Source organism: Muscardinus avellanarius, assembly GCF_963383645.1.
Source record: "Muscardinus avellanarius genome assembly, chromosome: 1".
In the NCBI taxonomy this organism is placed as follows: domain Eukaryota; kingdom Metazoa; phylum Chordata; class Mammalia; order Rodentia; family Gliridae; genus Muscardinus; species Muscardinus avellanarius.
The window spans coordinates 158,532,810-158,547,879 of record NC_137786.1 but is presented as its reverse complement, the minus strand read 5'-3'; the positions used below and the strand labels follow the sequence as shown (position 1 = coordinate 158,547,879).

Here is a 15,070-nt window from a genome sequence, read left to right as displayed (position 1 = left end):
ATTGTTTGTCTGGGCTTGGGAAAGAAGGAATAGGGGCCATATGCTGCTAAGCATGAGTTGTCCTGCCCCACCTATCAAGAAAACCCCTTTGTATGGTGGCTAGTTCATGCAATTTACTGTTGTAGGTAATAAACCAGAGTCATGCAAGATCTTAGTATAGTGCCTAGCATATACTAGGTACTCCATAAATGGTAGTGTCGATTATCACCACTGTGCCCTGCTTCCTAGCTTCCCCAAGATGGCAAATCCAAGAAATTTGAGATGTATTCCTTTTCTGTTGCTCCACAAATTACTACAAACTTGGTAGCTCGAGGCAACATGCTTCTTGAAGTATTCTGAGTCATGAATTTAGACAGAGCCTAGCTGGACCCTCCTCCAGGGTCTCAGGCTGCAATCAACATCAGCATGTTTTGTCTAGAGATTCAGTAATAGGAAAGCTGCTGCTTCGAAGCTGCCTTGGGTTGTTGGCAGAATTTATTTTGTTCTATTCAAAATCAACTGATTTGGGACTTTACTATTACATATGCAAAACCTCTTTATCTTTGCCATTTTCTGTGACTAGAAGCACGTCAGAAGTTCTACCCTCACTCAAAAGGAGGAGACTGTGTAGAGCAAGAACATCAGGGGAAGCATGGGGGGCACCTTAAGAGCCATCTGCCACAGAAGTTATTCTGAAACCAACACTGTCTGTCTCCAGATTGGTTGCTTGTTAGAAACGGATTCTAGGGAAGCTGCAAATAAAAACTCATAAAATCGGAAGTAACTTGGCAAGACAATTTGCTTCTGCAGAAATGTGTACAACAGACATAAAGGCTGATGAACAAGCATGCTCAACATGCTTGACTTTTATCCCTAACAGGATCCTGCCCCTCACCGATTTCGGGAGGGCTTGGGTTCATAACTCTGCTCCAACGGCTATTCACTGGTACAATTGGAAGCATAGTTTTGACATGGATACAAAGTCTTAAGGTACAGTTTGCATTGATTGGCTCACTGCTAGAACAGACAAAGCATGGCTTAGGGTCTACTCTGCATTGATTGGTTCACTGCAAAGTTTAAGGTACACACACCATTGGAACAAACTGGTACATAAGTTACATAATAGACCTAGGCAATAGTTACAAGTGAATGCTTAAGCTACAATTACAAGATAGAAATATACTTTCATGTAATTTACTAATTCGAAAGAAAATATATATTTTTTATTTCTTACATTCCTCACCCTTCTCCATATTCTGAAGTCTCCATTCACAATGCTTTTCTTCCAGAGCCTTGTTTCTTCTCTCCTGAGTTCCTTCCATATTGCTTTCATTAGACTTTTTAGAATGGAAATCTGAAGATGCCAACTCTCCCTACCACTCCTTCCACCACCACTTTTAAGCCCCCCAGGATCCTGAATTTCAGAGTATAAAAAAAAAAACCACAATTTGTAGTCTCAACCATACCAACCCCCCTCCTCTAGCGCCCACCTCTTCAGGGATAGCACCTGGCCCCTTCTCTCCTGTCTCCTACAACTATATACACTGTTCCATAAAGGCCTCTCTGCTTTTTCCATCTTTACTGTCCCCTTTTTCCCATTCTATTCAGAAGTCAGCTCCAACATCCCCTATGGGAATTCCTCAAGCTCTCCCTTCCTTGCCTGGACTGCGATGTCTCTCCCTTGCTTACCACTGCACACTGCCTGTGCTCAGCACTCTGCAGCACCACACTGGCTTTGTCTGCCCCTCCCACTAGACTGACAGGCCCCCGCACAGGCCTGTGTGTTCATCATCCCTGTACTCCCAGCACCTAGCCCAGTGCCTATGGCTTGTGCCCCCATCCCTACTGAGTGCCTTCTGAGGATGCCCAGTGCAGAGGGAACATCGGATTAGAAATGAACTCTCCCAGGCCAGTCATCTGTGTTCACTGCACTCCTTCCAATTTGCCCAGTTCCAGATGGCTGAGTATACCTTATCCCCCTGCTCCTTCCCCACTTTAGGCATGGAGGACTAAATGAGGGTCTTTTGGGAACAGTAATAAGTAACTGCTTGGCAGAGGTTTCTCCCATCTACATCCATGCCACCTGAAACCTGCGTGGCAAGCTTCATTTTATTTTCTAGGGGTTCTAACATATACCACCTTATTTGAATGCAGTTGGATGGACTATTGACTTGAGGTATTGATGCCATCATAGTAAGAACAGTCACCCCTTTTCTGTTCATAATTTGTGTCCAGCCAAGAAAGAGCCTCATTCTGTGACAATCCCCATGCCCTTCTCCTTCCACTACCCAGGGAAGGAGAGGGATGCTCAGCTGAAGGCTGCTGGCCAGGGCCTACAGCTCTGGGCCCCTCCAGATAAAACTGAGTTATAGTAACTAAGCTGTGAAATTGAGAATTTGCAGGTTTGAATCCTACTTCTTCTCTTCTCAAATAATATCAGTGCTCTTGTGTCTTCTCCTTGAAATTGTAGTGGAAAAACCAGGAACACTTTTTGTTTTGTTTTGTTTTGTTTTGTTTGGTGGCACAGGGGGTGGAACCCAGAGGCTTTCTACCTCTGGGCTATATTCCCAGACCTATTTTATATTTTATTAGAAACAGGGTCTCGCTAAGTTGTTGAGAGCCTCACTAAGTAGCCGAGGCTGGCTTTGAACCTGTGTGATCCTCCTGTGTCAGCCTCCCAAGCACGGGGATTACAAGCATGCGCCACCACGCCCGGCAGGAACACTGTTTTTTGGTGGTTCACTAGAAATGGGGCAGGACTCTCAGGGAACTTTGAAGCAAGACAAGCCTGTGAATGAAGGAAACCAAAAATATATTTTCCACGAACCCTATTTCAATGTATCTTTTACATGGAAATTAAAAAACCAGAGCTAAAGTGCTATTGAAAGTCACTTCCAAGTCCCCCAGAATGAAATATTCATTACCTCAGGAAGCAAAGATTGTCCAATACAACCCGAGCTTCCATGGAAACTTCAGGAATATAAAAGGAAATGTTCTGACGGTAATTTTGAGAGGTAAAAAGACTAAAAGATTTTAACATTCATCTCATTTGTTCATTTTCAGTATCAAGACGGCCTCCTACAAAGGAAGCATTGTGAACTACGGGGACGCTTGAGACTTCATACCATCTCGCTAAGTACTTCATAAATAATATCGCCCCTTGAGAGGAGGGAATCTTCATCTCAGGAAGAAAGAAATTGCCCAAAATGATGGCTGTTGCTAAGGGGAGTCAAAGAAAAACTGTAGAAAGAACTGGGATGGTCTTGGACAGTCAGGACAACAGAATGTAATGTGAGACATAGAAGTAATTTAAAATCTTTTCAGCCACATGAAAAATGAAATGAGTATGTTAGGTTTGGATTTAAAATGCCGCCCAAGCCTCATGTGTTAGGCAAGACAGTCGTGTTTGAAGGTGGGAGTTGGCTCTTGGAGGAGGGTCCCTAGGGGAGGGTCTGAGTGTCTCTCCCCTGTCACCATGGCGGACCAAAGTGCGTACACAATCTCTCTCTTCTCTTCTCTTCTCTTCTCTTCTCTTCTCTTCTCTTCTCTTCTCTTCTCTTCTCTTCTCTTCTCTTCTCTTCTCTTCTCTCTCTCTCTCTCTCTCTCTCTCTCTCTCTCTCTCTCTCTCTCCTCCCTCTCTCCCTCTCTTTCCTCTCCTCTTTCTCTTCTCTCTCCTCTCTCTTCTTTCTCTCTCCTCTCTCTCTCTTCTCTCTCCTCTCTTCTCTCTCGAGTGTCTCTCCCCTGTCACCATGAGCGGACCAAAGTGCGTACACAATCTCTCTTCTCTTCTCTTCTCTTCTCTTCTCTTCTCTTCTCTTCTCTTCTCTTCTCTTCCCTTCCCTTCCCTTCCCTTCCCTTCCCTTCCCTTCCCTTCTCTCTCTCTCTCTCTCTCTCTCTCTCTCTCTCTCTCTCTCTCTCTCTCTCCCTCCCTCCCTCCCTCCCTCCCTCTCTCCCTCTCTTTCCTCTCCTCTCTCTCCTCTCTCTTCTTTCTCTCCTCTCTTCTTTCTCTCTCTTCTCTCTCATTCCCTCTCTCCCTCTCTTTCCTCTCTCTCTCTTCTCTCTCTCCTCTCTCTTCTTTTTCTCTCTCTCCCTCCTCTCTTCTCTCTTCTCTCTCTCCCTCCCTCCCTCTCTCCCTCTCTTTCCTCTCCTCTCTCTCTTCTCTCTCCTCTCTTCTTTCTCTCTTCTCTCTCTCTCCCTCCCTCCCTCTCTCCCTCTCTTTCCTCTCCTCTCTCTCTTCTCTCTCCTCTCTCTTCTTTCTCTCTTCTCTCTCCTCTCTCTTCTTTCTCTCTCTTCTCTCTCTCTCATTCCCTCCCTCCCTCTCTCCCTCTCTTTCCCCTCCTCTCTCTTCTTTCTCTCTTCTCTCTCTCCTCTCTCTCTTCTTTCTCTCTTCTCTCTCTCCTCTCTCTCTTCTTTCTCTCTCTTCTCTTTCCTCTCTTCTCTCTCTCTCATTCCCTCTCTCCCTCTCTTTCCTCTCTCTCTCCTCTCTCTCTCCTCTCTCTTCTTTCTCTCTCCCTCCTCCCTCCTCCCTTCTCTCTTCTCTCTTCTCTCTTCTCTCTTCTCTCTCCTCTCTTCTCTCTCTCTCATTACCTCTCTCCCTCTCTCCCTCTCTTTCCTCTCTCTCTCTCTTCTCTCTCCTCTCTTCTTTCTCTCTCTCTCCTTTCTCTCTCTCCCTCCTCCCTTCTCTCTTCTCTCTTCTCTCTTCTCTCTTCTCTCTTCTCTCTCTCTCTCCCTCCCTCCCTCCCTCCCTCCCTCCCTCCCTGCCTCCAACTACTACCATGCTGTCCACTTCTTGGGCATCATACAGGAAATCTTCAAAACTGTGAGCAAATAAAATTCTTCTAAGATTTGTGTGTCAGATGTTCATATCACAGTGCTAAGAGCACTAGCTGAAACAGTAAAATTAATTATTTTAACTGCCCTACTATATCCAGAATATAACATGTAATCAATAGAAGAAACATTAAGATATATTACTTTCTTTTTTTTTTGGTAGTATTGGGGTTCCTGGAAACCCTTCTACCTCCGGGCTACACGCCCAGACCTATTTTATACTTTTTATTTGGAAACAGGGTCTCTTAAGCCAGTGCGGCTGGCTTCGAACCTGCGCGATCCTCCTGTCTCCACCTCCCAAGCGTGGGGATAACAAGCATGCGCCACCACGTCCGGCCCTATTACATTTTTTTAATTAATTTTTAAAATTCTTTATGTGGTTTTTTTTTTTTTTTTTTTTTTTTTTTTTTACTTACAGCACATTTCATTTAAAGCACCAGTGGTCACATTTGACTAGTGGCTACTATATTAACAGGGTAGGTCACAAGAGTCTGTTCTATGTGTGTTTCCTCCCACTGAATGACATGACACTTTAATCTCTCTTATCTGTGTCTTTATTTTGGCGTGGGAGTCTCTGCCTATAAGAAGTATTTCCCTTCTGAAAGATTATCTGTCCCTCTGCACAGAATTAATTAACAGGGAGCATATTGTCTGTTATCTTAAAACCCAACAAGTCTGTGAGTACTTACCACCTGCTCATGGTGAGATGCTCATCAAACACCTCCTGCTTTGAAGCAGCTTCAGTCTAGAGTAAGAGCTGCTGCTAAGAGCTGGCAGCTGCTTCCTCAGCCCCCCCACTATCCTGCCTTATGTGTTGTTTGTGCGTTTATTTGTTTGTTTGCTACTTGTCCTTGTTCTTATCAGACACATTAGAAGCTCTGTTAAATATAAGCATCTTGTCCTAGTACCTTCTTTGTAGACTCAAAAAATTCAAAATTATTCAGGACCATTGCAAAGGTATAAGGACCCTTGCAATTTTTAGTGGGAGATTGGGCTCAGCTTCCAAGTACAGTACAGTCAACCAGGAATACATAGGTGAGAGGCAGGGTAGGTGCCAGTGGTGGGAGGTGATGGGAGGGAAGGGCAATTCGGCTCAACCAACCTAATAGGATTCTTGCTGAAGACAGGCCAGGTGATCAGACATCTCCAAGAGATGGTGAAGGATGACGAACCTGGTAAAATATGGAGGGTGATGAGACATTGATGGCAGAGGGTTCTTGCTAAACTGATTTAGCAGGGTCCTTGATTTTAAAAAAAAAAACAGATCTTATAAGGAAGTTCACAGATAGGTCTAAGAGAAGGTTTAGCAAGGAAGCTGACTAAAGATTGGTCAAGAAAAGAATCTGTCAACCATGCCACCCCAACTTATCTAACCAACTGCTGAGCACACAGCAAGCTGAGGAGACCTAAGAAGGGAGACATAAGAAAGCCAGTGTGTGGCCGATGGAATGTGTCGCTTCTCTGAGAGCAAGCACAGGCACTCAGTCTCCTTCTTTAATCCTTTAGCCAGAGTATATTAAGAGCACATTGCAGAAATGTCCCTCCAGAATGAGCTGGCTGTCATAAATTCCACTACCCAGGTGGGGATAAGTCACACCCATGTGCTTTCTTGGCAGGATTAGGACTAGACAGCTTCAGAGAGAAACCTTTAGAGGACAAAGTGGATATTCTGAGACTGTGAGGCCAGTTTCTGGCAGCTCCTTTGCACAGCCAAGATAGAGAGAAAAGCTTACAACTTTGATTCAGAGGAGAAACGGAATCAAATCCTTACTTTTGCAGGGTGTGGTGGCACACACCTGTAATCTCAGTACTTGGGAGGCTGAGATAGGAGGATCGCAAGTTCACAGCCCTCCACAACTTAGTAAAACAGTGCTTCAAAATAAAAAATAAAATAGGACTGAGGATGTGTAGCTCAGAGGTAGAATGCCTCTGGATTCAATCTCCAGTATCCCCCACCCAAACACACACACACACACACACACACACACACACACACACCCTAACTTTCCTATTCAGATTTATGACCCTATAGGACTTCTGTGATCTCAGGCCTTCCAGCTATAGAGTGAGATGGCATTTCATAGGCATTATATTTCACTTTTAATTTTGAAGTAAGTATGAATAAATAAATAGTTGCAAAAATAGCAAATCAGGGACAGAAAGGTTCCCTCTGTTCTACACCCAGCTTCCTTCAATGGTAAAATATAACTTTAATACACTATCAAAGCCACTGGTCCAATCTACAGACTTTATTCAAATCTGACTAGTTTTACATGAATTTTTTTTTGTGTGTGTGTGTATGCATATGCAATTTTATCACACATATGGATTTGTTTGACAGTCACCACAATCAAGATTACAAACTTCATCACTACAGAAAAACTCCCTCATGACACCTGTAAACCTGCAATCCCAGTACTTGGGAGACTGAGACAGGAGGATTACAAATTTGAGGACAGTCTCGGCAATTTAATGAGACTCTTTTTTTTTTTTGCAGGTTAACCAATTTTAATGGAACCAACTGATTATACAAGAAAAGTTTATATACATTTACAAAAACCACCTTGCAATCTTTCTAGGAATTGTAAAAAGTAGTAAGGAAAACATCCATGTGAGGAATCTACACTGGAACTGGAGAGTAATTAGTATTTTGGTCTTTTCACCTCAACCCCATCAGCTTCCATCTTCTTCCTCTTCTCAATAATTGCACTAATCTTCTTCCACTGGCGATCAAGCTCTGCCTTGTCAATGGTTTCCTTGAAGCATCTGGTTTTCCATCCTTCAGACATCTTGATACCATACTGGAATGCAGCCTTGGGCAAAGCCTCCTTGTTATTCATATACTCACTGTATTCTTCCTCGGTATCAAAGTCCCAGCGGCCTAAGGGGCCCTTCTTGTTACCCTGGTCCATTTTGCTATAATCCATCTCCTCGTCACTATTTACAGCCATGTCATCCATCGTGGCAGGGTAGCACTCCGCATAACTGTTGGACATGCCAAAGGAATCACCCAGCTGCTTTTTGTCTTCTGGCTTCTTCAGTGATTCTGTGCCTTCCCAGCCAGCAGACCCAGCAAACTTCATTGATAGACTTGATCAACTCGTTGGCAGACCCAGGTCCTTTGTCAACGTCCATGGGCTCATCATCTACTTTTGGCTTCTCAAAGGAGCTGTGCCTCTTCTTTCCTTCCTCTCTCTCGTGGTCCCACTCTCGCTCCTGCTCCCGATCTCTTTCTCACTCCTGTTCTCGGTCCCAGTCTCTGTCTCTCTCCGGATCACGTTCCCGTTTCCGGTATCTCTCCTGCTCCTTGTCCCAAGGTGTTTTGGTTGTGGAGGGGACATAATCCCCAGTGTCTTTGAAAATGTTCATGTTGGCTTCAGGAGGTTTCTTCTCTTCCAGTTTCCCTTTATCCTTCTTCTTGAGTTTCTTGTTACAGGTATCCTGCCTCAGGTATGAAAGGATCTGAGTGAGCTTGCTGATAACAATGTCATTTGTGGTCAGTGTAGTCTGGGCCTCCATGGTGGGACAATCAGCCTTGTTGCGGAGGAGAGTAATAGGAATATCTGTATCAGCATACCCATCATCCAGGTCTACCACATAGGCCATGCGGCCTGGCAGGAAAAGCTCATTCTGTTCACATGCTTTGCTCTTGAAAAGCATGCGGCAAATGTTGCGGCCCAAGAGTGTTTTAAATTCAATTTTATTTTCAGGATCCTCATCTTTCTTAGTTTCCTTCTGGGGTTTTTCCATCAGTTCTTCTTCCTCTTTCTCTTTGTTGGCAATCTCAGCACATACCTTTTGAAGCAGAGCAAAATCCAAGCCTTTCACCAAATGGGTATGTTCCATGTCAACACGCAAGAATTTGGACTCCTGGATCTTCTCTTTTCTGCAGCTGACTTGTCTGCCTCAGCAGTGGGGCCCACAGCCCTGTAGTAAGCTGTGGTGCTAATCAGCTCAGTTTCCTCATAATCTTTGTTCACACCATCTCTCTGTTCCTTGGCTTGGTCCCGGTACTTCTCTACAAGTTCTCTCTTTCTTTCAATTTCCTGTTGGCGTAGCTTGGCATAATAACTTTTCTTTTTCCTCCTCCGTGCAGCTGGGTCTTCATCCTCATTGTACTCTCTTGGCATCTCATGGTGACGTGACTTAGAAGGTGGTGCAGAAGTAGGTGCAGCCCTCGGGGTCATGAGAAGTTTCCTGAAGTCTTCATTGGTGAGTTTTGATTGATGGAAGGAGTGAGGATCATCCACATCGTGGCCATCTGGGGCCAAAGGGTTAGAGAATGGTTCGCTATCTCGCTCCGGCATTTTGTCCGCAGTCTTTCAACGTAAGGAAGTGCCAAAACAAATCCAAAAACAAAATGGCAGCGACGACCCTTTTCACACTGTACACCTCAGAAAATAAGACTCTGTTTTGAAATAAAAAATAAAAGGACTAGAAGTGTAGCTCAGAGGTTGAATGTCCATGGGTTCAATCCTCAATACCAAAGCTGAACAAACAACAACAAAACTCCTTCATGCGACTCCTTTATATTCATGCCCCCACCCATAACCTATCCCTCATTTCTGGCGACCACTAATTTGTTCTCCAGCTCTATAATTATGTCATTTTGAGAATACTATAGGACGGACTCATAAAACATATAATCCTTTGAGATTGACTTTTTTCACTTAGCATAATGCCCTTAACAACCTATCCTTACAAGTATATATCGATAGTTTGTTCCTTTTTATTGCTGAATACTATTGCGAAAAGCTTGAGGATTCCACAAATGAGCATAAACGCAAATCACTAACACAGTGCTTAGTAAATGTCATTTCTTTCTGGGCAACTGGTTCTGAGCTCTTCCTGAAGATGGAGACTAGTTAAGTCAGCAATTCCTACTTCTCACAAACTCCCTTCCATTTATCTTTCTTCTCTGTAAAGTCCCATGGTAAGAGCCCTGCCAGCCTACCTCTTCCTGTCAGAGCCAGAGATAGTGAGGCCCAAAGAGGGGAGGAGGACAGTAGATAAGACCCCAGGTCACTGGCTTTCTGCCCAGGACTTTTTCCACTGTAATATGCCTGCTTCTGGCCCTGCTGTTTATGCCAGATGGTGGATCCTTCTCTCAGCCCTGGAGCAGTCTTTGTGTAGCACATCAGGTGGGACACTGGGCTCCTAACCAAGCCAGTGAGTCACCCCCAAGAATGATCAAGTTGGTGCAGGTAGCCTAGTGTTAGGTGCATGCAGTAAAGAGACGAGAGAGACCAGGAAGCATGGTAAGAGTTTTAATGTGGTCCTCTCGGGGATGGGGGTTGGACCTCCGGGAGACCTGTGGGCCCCTCTGAGGCTGGAGGGAAAATGCCTTTCTTTTTAAGGCATACATCTTGGGGGTGGGACTATGCGTGGGAATGTTGCTTCTCTCGCGATATTGCCTGCCTCGCTATATCGCCTAGTAGTCTCTTGTTCCTTCTCCAGGGTTCCACCTCCTCGAGGAGGGGGAGGGACCTGACTTGTCATCCTGGCCTTTTGATAATGGGTGGAGATTCAAATCTTAAACTACTTTCTGCTGTCAAGGGGCATCGTAAGAGGGCCCCTCGGCCAGGAGAGGTTGGGTCCTCCAGAAGTGGGCAGGTGGGAGTATGGCTGCAGCGTGAGTCAGAGGTTACCCTGGACAGGTCGGTAATGTGTGCTTAAGGAGACTTTAGCAGATGAAGCGTTATGGCAGTTTGGCATCCGAAGAGGGAGGGCACCATAGTATGTAAACAAGTGGACCTGCTAAAATAAAAACATCAAAGAGAATTATGCCGAGAAAAATGAAGCTTAGTAGGCCCCAACACCGTGCAAGAGAATTTGTCATGGGACTGTTGTAACAGAGCCTTTTTAATCCAGGTAAGATGATGTCAGTTGGGGTCCCCCAGTAGTTTGGCTGTAGTAGGTGTGGTGAGGATCACTGTGAAGGGCCCAGTCCACCGTGGTTGGAGATGTTTTGGTTGAAGCAACTTGAGGAGGACTTGATCCCCTGGCTTAAGGGCCTTGACTGCAGGGTGTGGAGCTGCTTCTTCAGTCCCAGGTTGGGGAAGATAGTGGTCAGCGTGTTCCCTAAGAAGGTGCCTGAGAAAAGACAAGTAAGAGAGATAGGAAGACAAAGGAGGGGCATCCGAAGGGAGAGTGCAATTAATCAGGAAAGGGCAACCATATAGCAATTCAAAGAGGCTCATAAAGGTGGGGCTTCGAGGGGTGACTCTCATATGGGCCAGAGCTAGTGGCAGGAGTTCAGGCCATGATACTCGCAGCTCTAGAGAGAGTTTTGTTAGGTTGTTTTTAAGGATCCCATTCATTCTTTCTACCTTTCCTGATGACTGTGGTTGATATGGGATGTGGAACTTCCATGAAATGCCAAGAGCTTGTGCCACCTGTTGAGTAACCTTAGAAATAAAAGCTGGTCCGTTATCAGACTGTAAGGAATTAGGGAGTCCAAACTGAGGGATGATATTTGAGCATAGAACAGGTTGAGCTTGTTGTGTCTGCTGTCTTCCTGTATTGTCTGGTGGCCCTCACAGTGGATGATGACCAGCTCAGATGGTAAAGAAAGGGAGTCTAGGAGCCTTTTAATCAAGGTGGCATTAACAATGGGTGAACCCTTTGTGGAGAGAAATCCCCTCTCCAAATTGAGGCATGGCAATATGCTATTAAAAATGAATATTTAGAATCGGTATATATGTTTACCTGCTTGTTTTTTGCCACGTGTAAAGCTCAAGTTAGGGCAATCAGTTCAGCCTTTTGAGAGGTAGTACCATCTGGTAACCTGGCAGCCTCAATGACTTGAGTTAGGGTGACCACTACATAGACTGCCCTTTTCTTACCTCTGGAATCAGTAACAGAGCTTCCATCAACAAAATAAATAACATCTGGATTAAGAAGGGGGGTGTCCTAGAGGTCTGCCCAAGGTTTAGCTAAAGCTTCAATTATATCAACACATGAGTGAACATCATTAAGTGAATACAAATCAGGGACTGAACCCTGGCTCACTGGTAAGAGTGGCTGGGTTAAGGGCCGGGGAATGACACAGTTTAACATCTGGATTTTCCGTGAGCAATAAATAAAGTTCCTGAATGCGAGAAGGTGACAGAAGAGGGAGTGCTTGAGGAGAGACTAAATCCTGGAGTCTATATGGGGAAAAAACCTGCAGGGGCATTTGGAGACAAATTTTTTTCTTTTTTTTTTTTTTTTTTTGAGGGTCTGGGGATGGAACCCAGGGCCATTCAACCTCTGAGCTACACCCCCTGCCCAATTTTTTATTCTTTATTTTGAAACAGGGTCTCACTGAGTCGCAGAGGGCCTCACTTAGTAGCTGAGGCTGTCCGTGAACTGCGATCTTCTGGTCTCAGCATCCCAAATGTTGGGATTACAAGCATGCGCCACCATGCCTGGCTCTGGAGACAAATTTTAAGAGCCTCTTTTGTGAGCGTGTGTCGGGATCCAGCCCGACAGCGGCAGGGCTTGATGAGATGATGAGTACCAACGGCCCAATCACCACACGGAGCCAGGAGATATGTCAAGCAAAGTCTCGTTTATTCCTCTCCAAGCAACATATACATAGCACAAAACCATGAGGGTAATTTCCATGGGGAAATAGTCTAACCTATTGGGATAAAGATCACTAGCACGTAGTTCACAGCCAATCCCAGGCCAGTACATGAGCAATCATGTGTGCGGAAGCTCCTTTAAAGGTAAAAAGGGAAAAACTGCTCAGTCTCCCCACCCATAACGAATGGGGAAACCACGCCTTCGTAGCTTCCTCCAGGCGCCATCTTAGCCCCTTTTCTGCTGAATCATTTTACTGCGGAAGTTCTTAAACTTTACCTAAAGCTTTGCCTTAGCCTGCAGGCCGCTCAGGCCAAGGGAGGCTGCATCTCTTTAGGCGCTGTATGCATACACCCCAACAAGCGTGGCTACTGCCACCAGAGCCCTGATGCAGGGTGGCCACCCATGAGTGGTAAGGTCAAGCTGTTTAGATAAATAGGCCACTGGTGCCTGGGTTGGTCCCAGGGGTTGAGTGAGCACTCCTATGGCTATCCATTGCCTCTCATCAATATATAACAATAAGGCTTTAGTGGGATCGGGGAGCGCCAAGGGAGGGGATTTAAGGAGGGCTTCCTGGAGAGCCAAGAAGGCTCAGCGAATGACCAAGGGTGAAGTGAGGAGGCCAACCGGGGTTTCCTTAATTGCCTCATGTAGTGGCTTAGCTAGAATGGCGAAATTGGGGATCCAGTGCTGGAAAAATCCTATAAAACCCAAGAAAGATTGGATCTGGTCAGCTGAGATGGGCAGCTGCAAGTCTCTTAAGGCCTTGACCCGGTCAACAGTTAGTCCTTGGGTGTTTGGGGTGAGATGTAGGCCTAGATACCACACCTCAGGCACTGATAACTGGGCTTTATGTGGGGCCACCCTGTAACCCCTGCTTCCAAGGAAATTAAGGAGAAGGGCAGTGTGCCATTTGGACACTTCCATGGAGGGACTATAAAATAAAAGGTCATCTACATATTATAACAGAGAACTAGGCTCCAAGGGGCACTGGAGGAGGTCCTGTGCTAGAGCCTGTCCATAGAGGTGTGGGCTATCCCGAAAACCCTGGAGGAAGACGGTCCAGGTTAGTTGTTGAGCAACCTGGGTATCGGGGTCCTCCCAAGTGAAGGTAAAAAGGGGGTATGACTCAGGATGTAGAGAAATTGTATAAAACACATCCTTCAAGTCAAGAATTGAAAAGTGGGTAGTACTGGGGGGAATCTGAGATAAGAGTGTATAGGGATTAGGGACAACAGAGTAGATTTGGACCACCGCATCATTAATTAAATGGAGATCCTAGACTAAAGGATAAGTCCCATTATATATATATATATATATATATATATATATATATATATATATATATATATATATTTGTGTGTGTGTGTGTGTGTGTGTGTGTGTGTGTGTGTGTGTGGCACTGGGGTTCCTGGAAACCCTTCTACTTCCAGGCTACACTACCAGACCTATTTTATACATTTTTTTAATTTTTGGAAACAGGGTCTCTTAAGCCAGCGTGGCTGGCTTCAAACCTGAGCAATCCTCCTGTCTCTGCCTCCCAAGCCCAGGGATTACAAGCGTGCGCCACCACGCCCGGCCCATTAGGCTTTGTAACTGGGAGAATGCGGGTATTATAAGGGATTATAGTAGAGATAAGCCCACGTCAGTGAAGGAGGGATATGGGAAACTGGGACAACTAAATCTATTGGAAGGGGAGGTTTGGCTTCCCAGTCATCAACTGTAACTGCAACCATTAAAAGTATATTAGAGAAAACAGAAGCTGTGGGAAAATTAAATGAAATTAAATGAGAGCTCAGCACCAAATTTGGTTAAAAAGTCTATACCTAAAAGCGGGATAGAACATGAAGGGATAATCAGGATGGCACAAAAGGGGGCCTGTAGTATGTGGGCAAGAGAGCATGCTGTCAATACACTGAACTGTGATTTGGGAAGGAAAACTAGGTCTTGAGAAGGAAGGGCGGGCCGGGCGTGGAGGCGCACGCTTGTAATTCCCGCGCTTAGGAGGCTGAGACAGGAGGATCGCGCAGGTTCGAAGTCAGCCTCAGCTACTTAGTGAGGCTCTCAGCAACTTAGTGAGGCCCTGTTTCCAAATAAAATATAAAATGGGTCTTGGAGTATAGCCCGGAGGTAGAAAGCCTCTGGGTTCTACCCCCAGTACCACTAAAAAAAAAACAAAAAAAAAAACAAAAAAAAAAACAGAAGGAAGGGAGGACAGAGTAGGTAGCTTTCATATCAATCAAGAAGGAGATTGGCTTACCCACTACCTGGAGAGTTACCCTGGACTCAGCTTGAAGGCATAGTATCATGTGATTTCTCTTTTTTATTCCCTCACCCCTGTCATTATAATCCCAGTGGGGATCCTCAGAAGGAACTGCAGCTGTTCTGGTAGAGAATTGTGGATTGGTTAGGTGAGCCTGATTGGCCCATTCCCTGGCAGCCTTAAGAATATGATCTTGTTCATCTGGAGTTAAAGAGGTTAAAATGACATGAAGATCCCGCCAAGTTAAATCATATGCTTGTACAATATGTTGGAAATCCTTAATAAAACCAGAGGGATTGGCGGAAAAAGAACCCAGTCTCTTTTCAAGTTGAGCAAAGTCAGGAAGGGAAAAAGGAACATGGACACAGAGCACGCCTTCTGCACCAGCCACCTCACAAAGCAGGGCCAAGAGAGAAGGGGGGATCTCTGGAA

At 45.2% G+C, this 15,070-nt stretch overlaps 1 pseudogene across 1 annotated transcript; it reads right to left on the bottom strand.

Moving 5' to 3' along the window:
• Positions 1-7,451: 7,451 nt before the first annotated feature.
• Positions 7,452-9,116, bottom strand: LOC308268924 (protein Red-like; annotated as a pseudogene). The gene has a single exon. The product of its transcript is annotated as a protein Red-like (transcript).
• Positions 9,117-15,070: the final 5,954 nt, after the last annotated feature.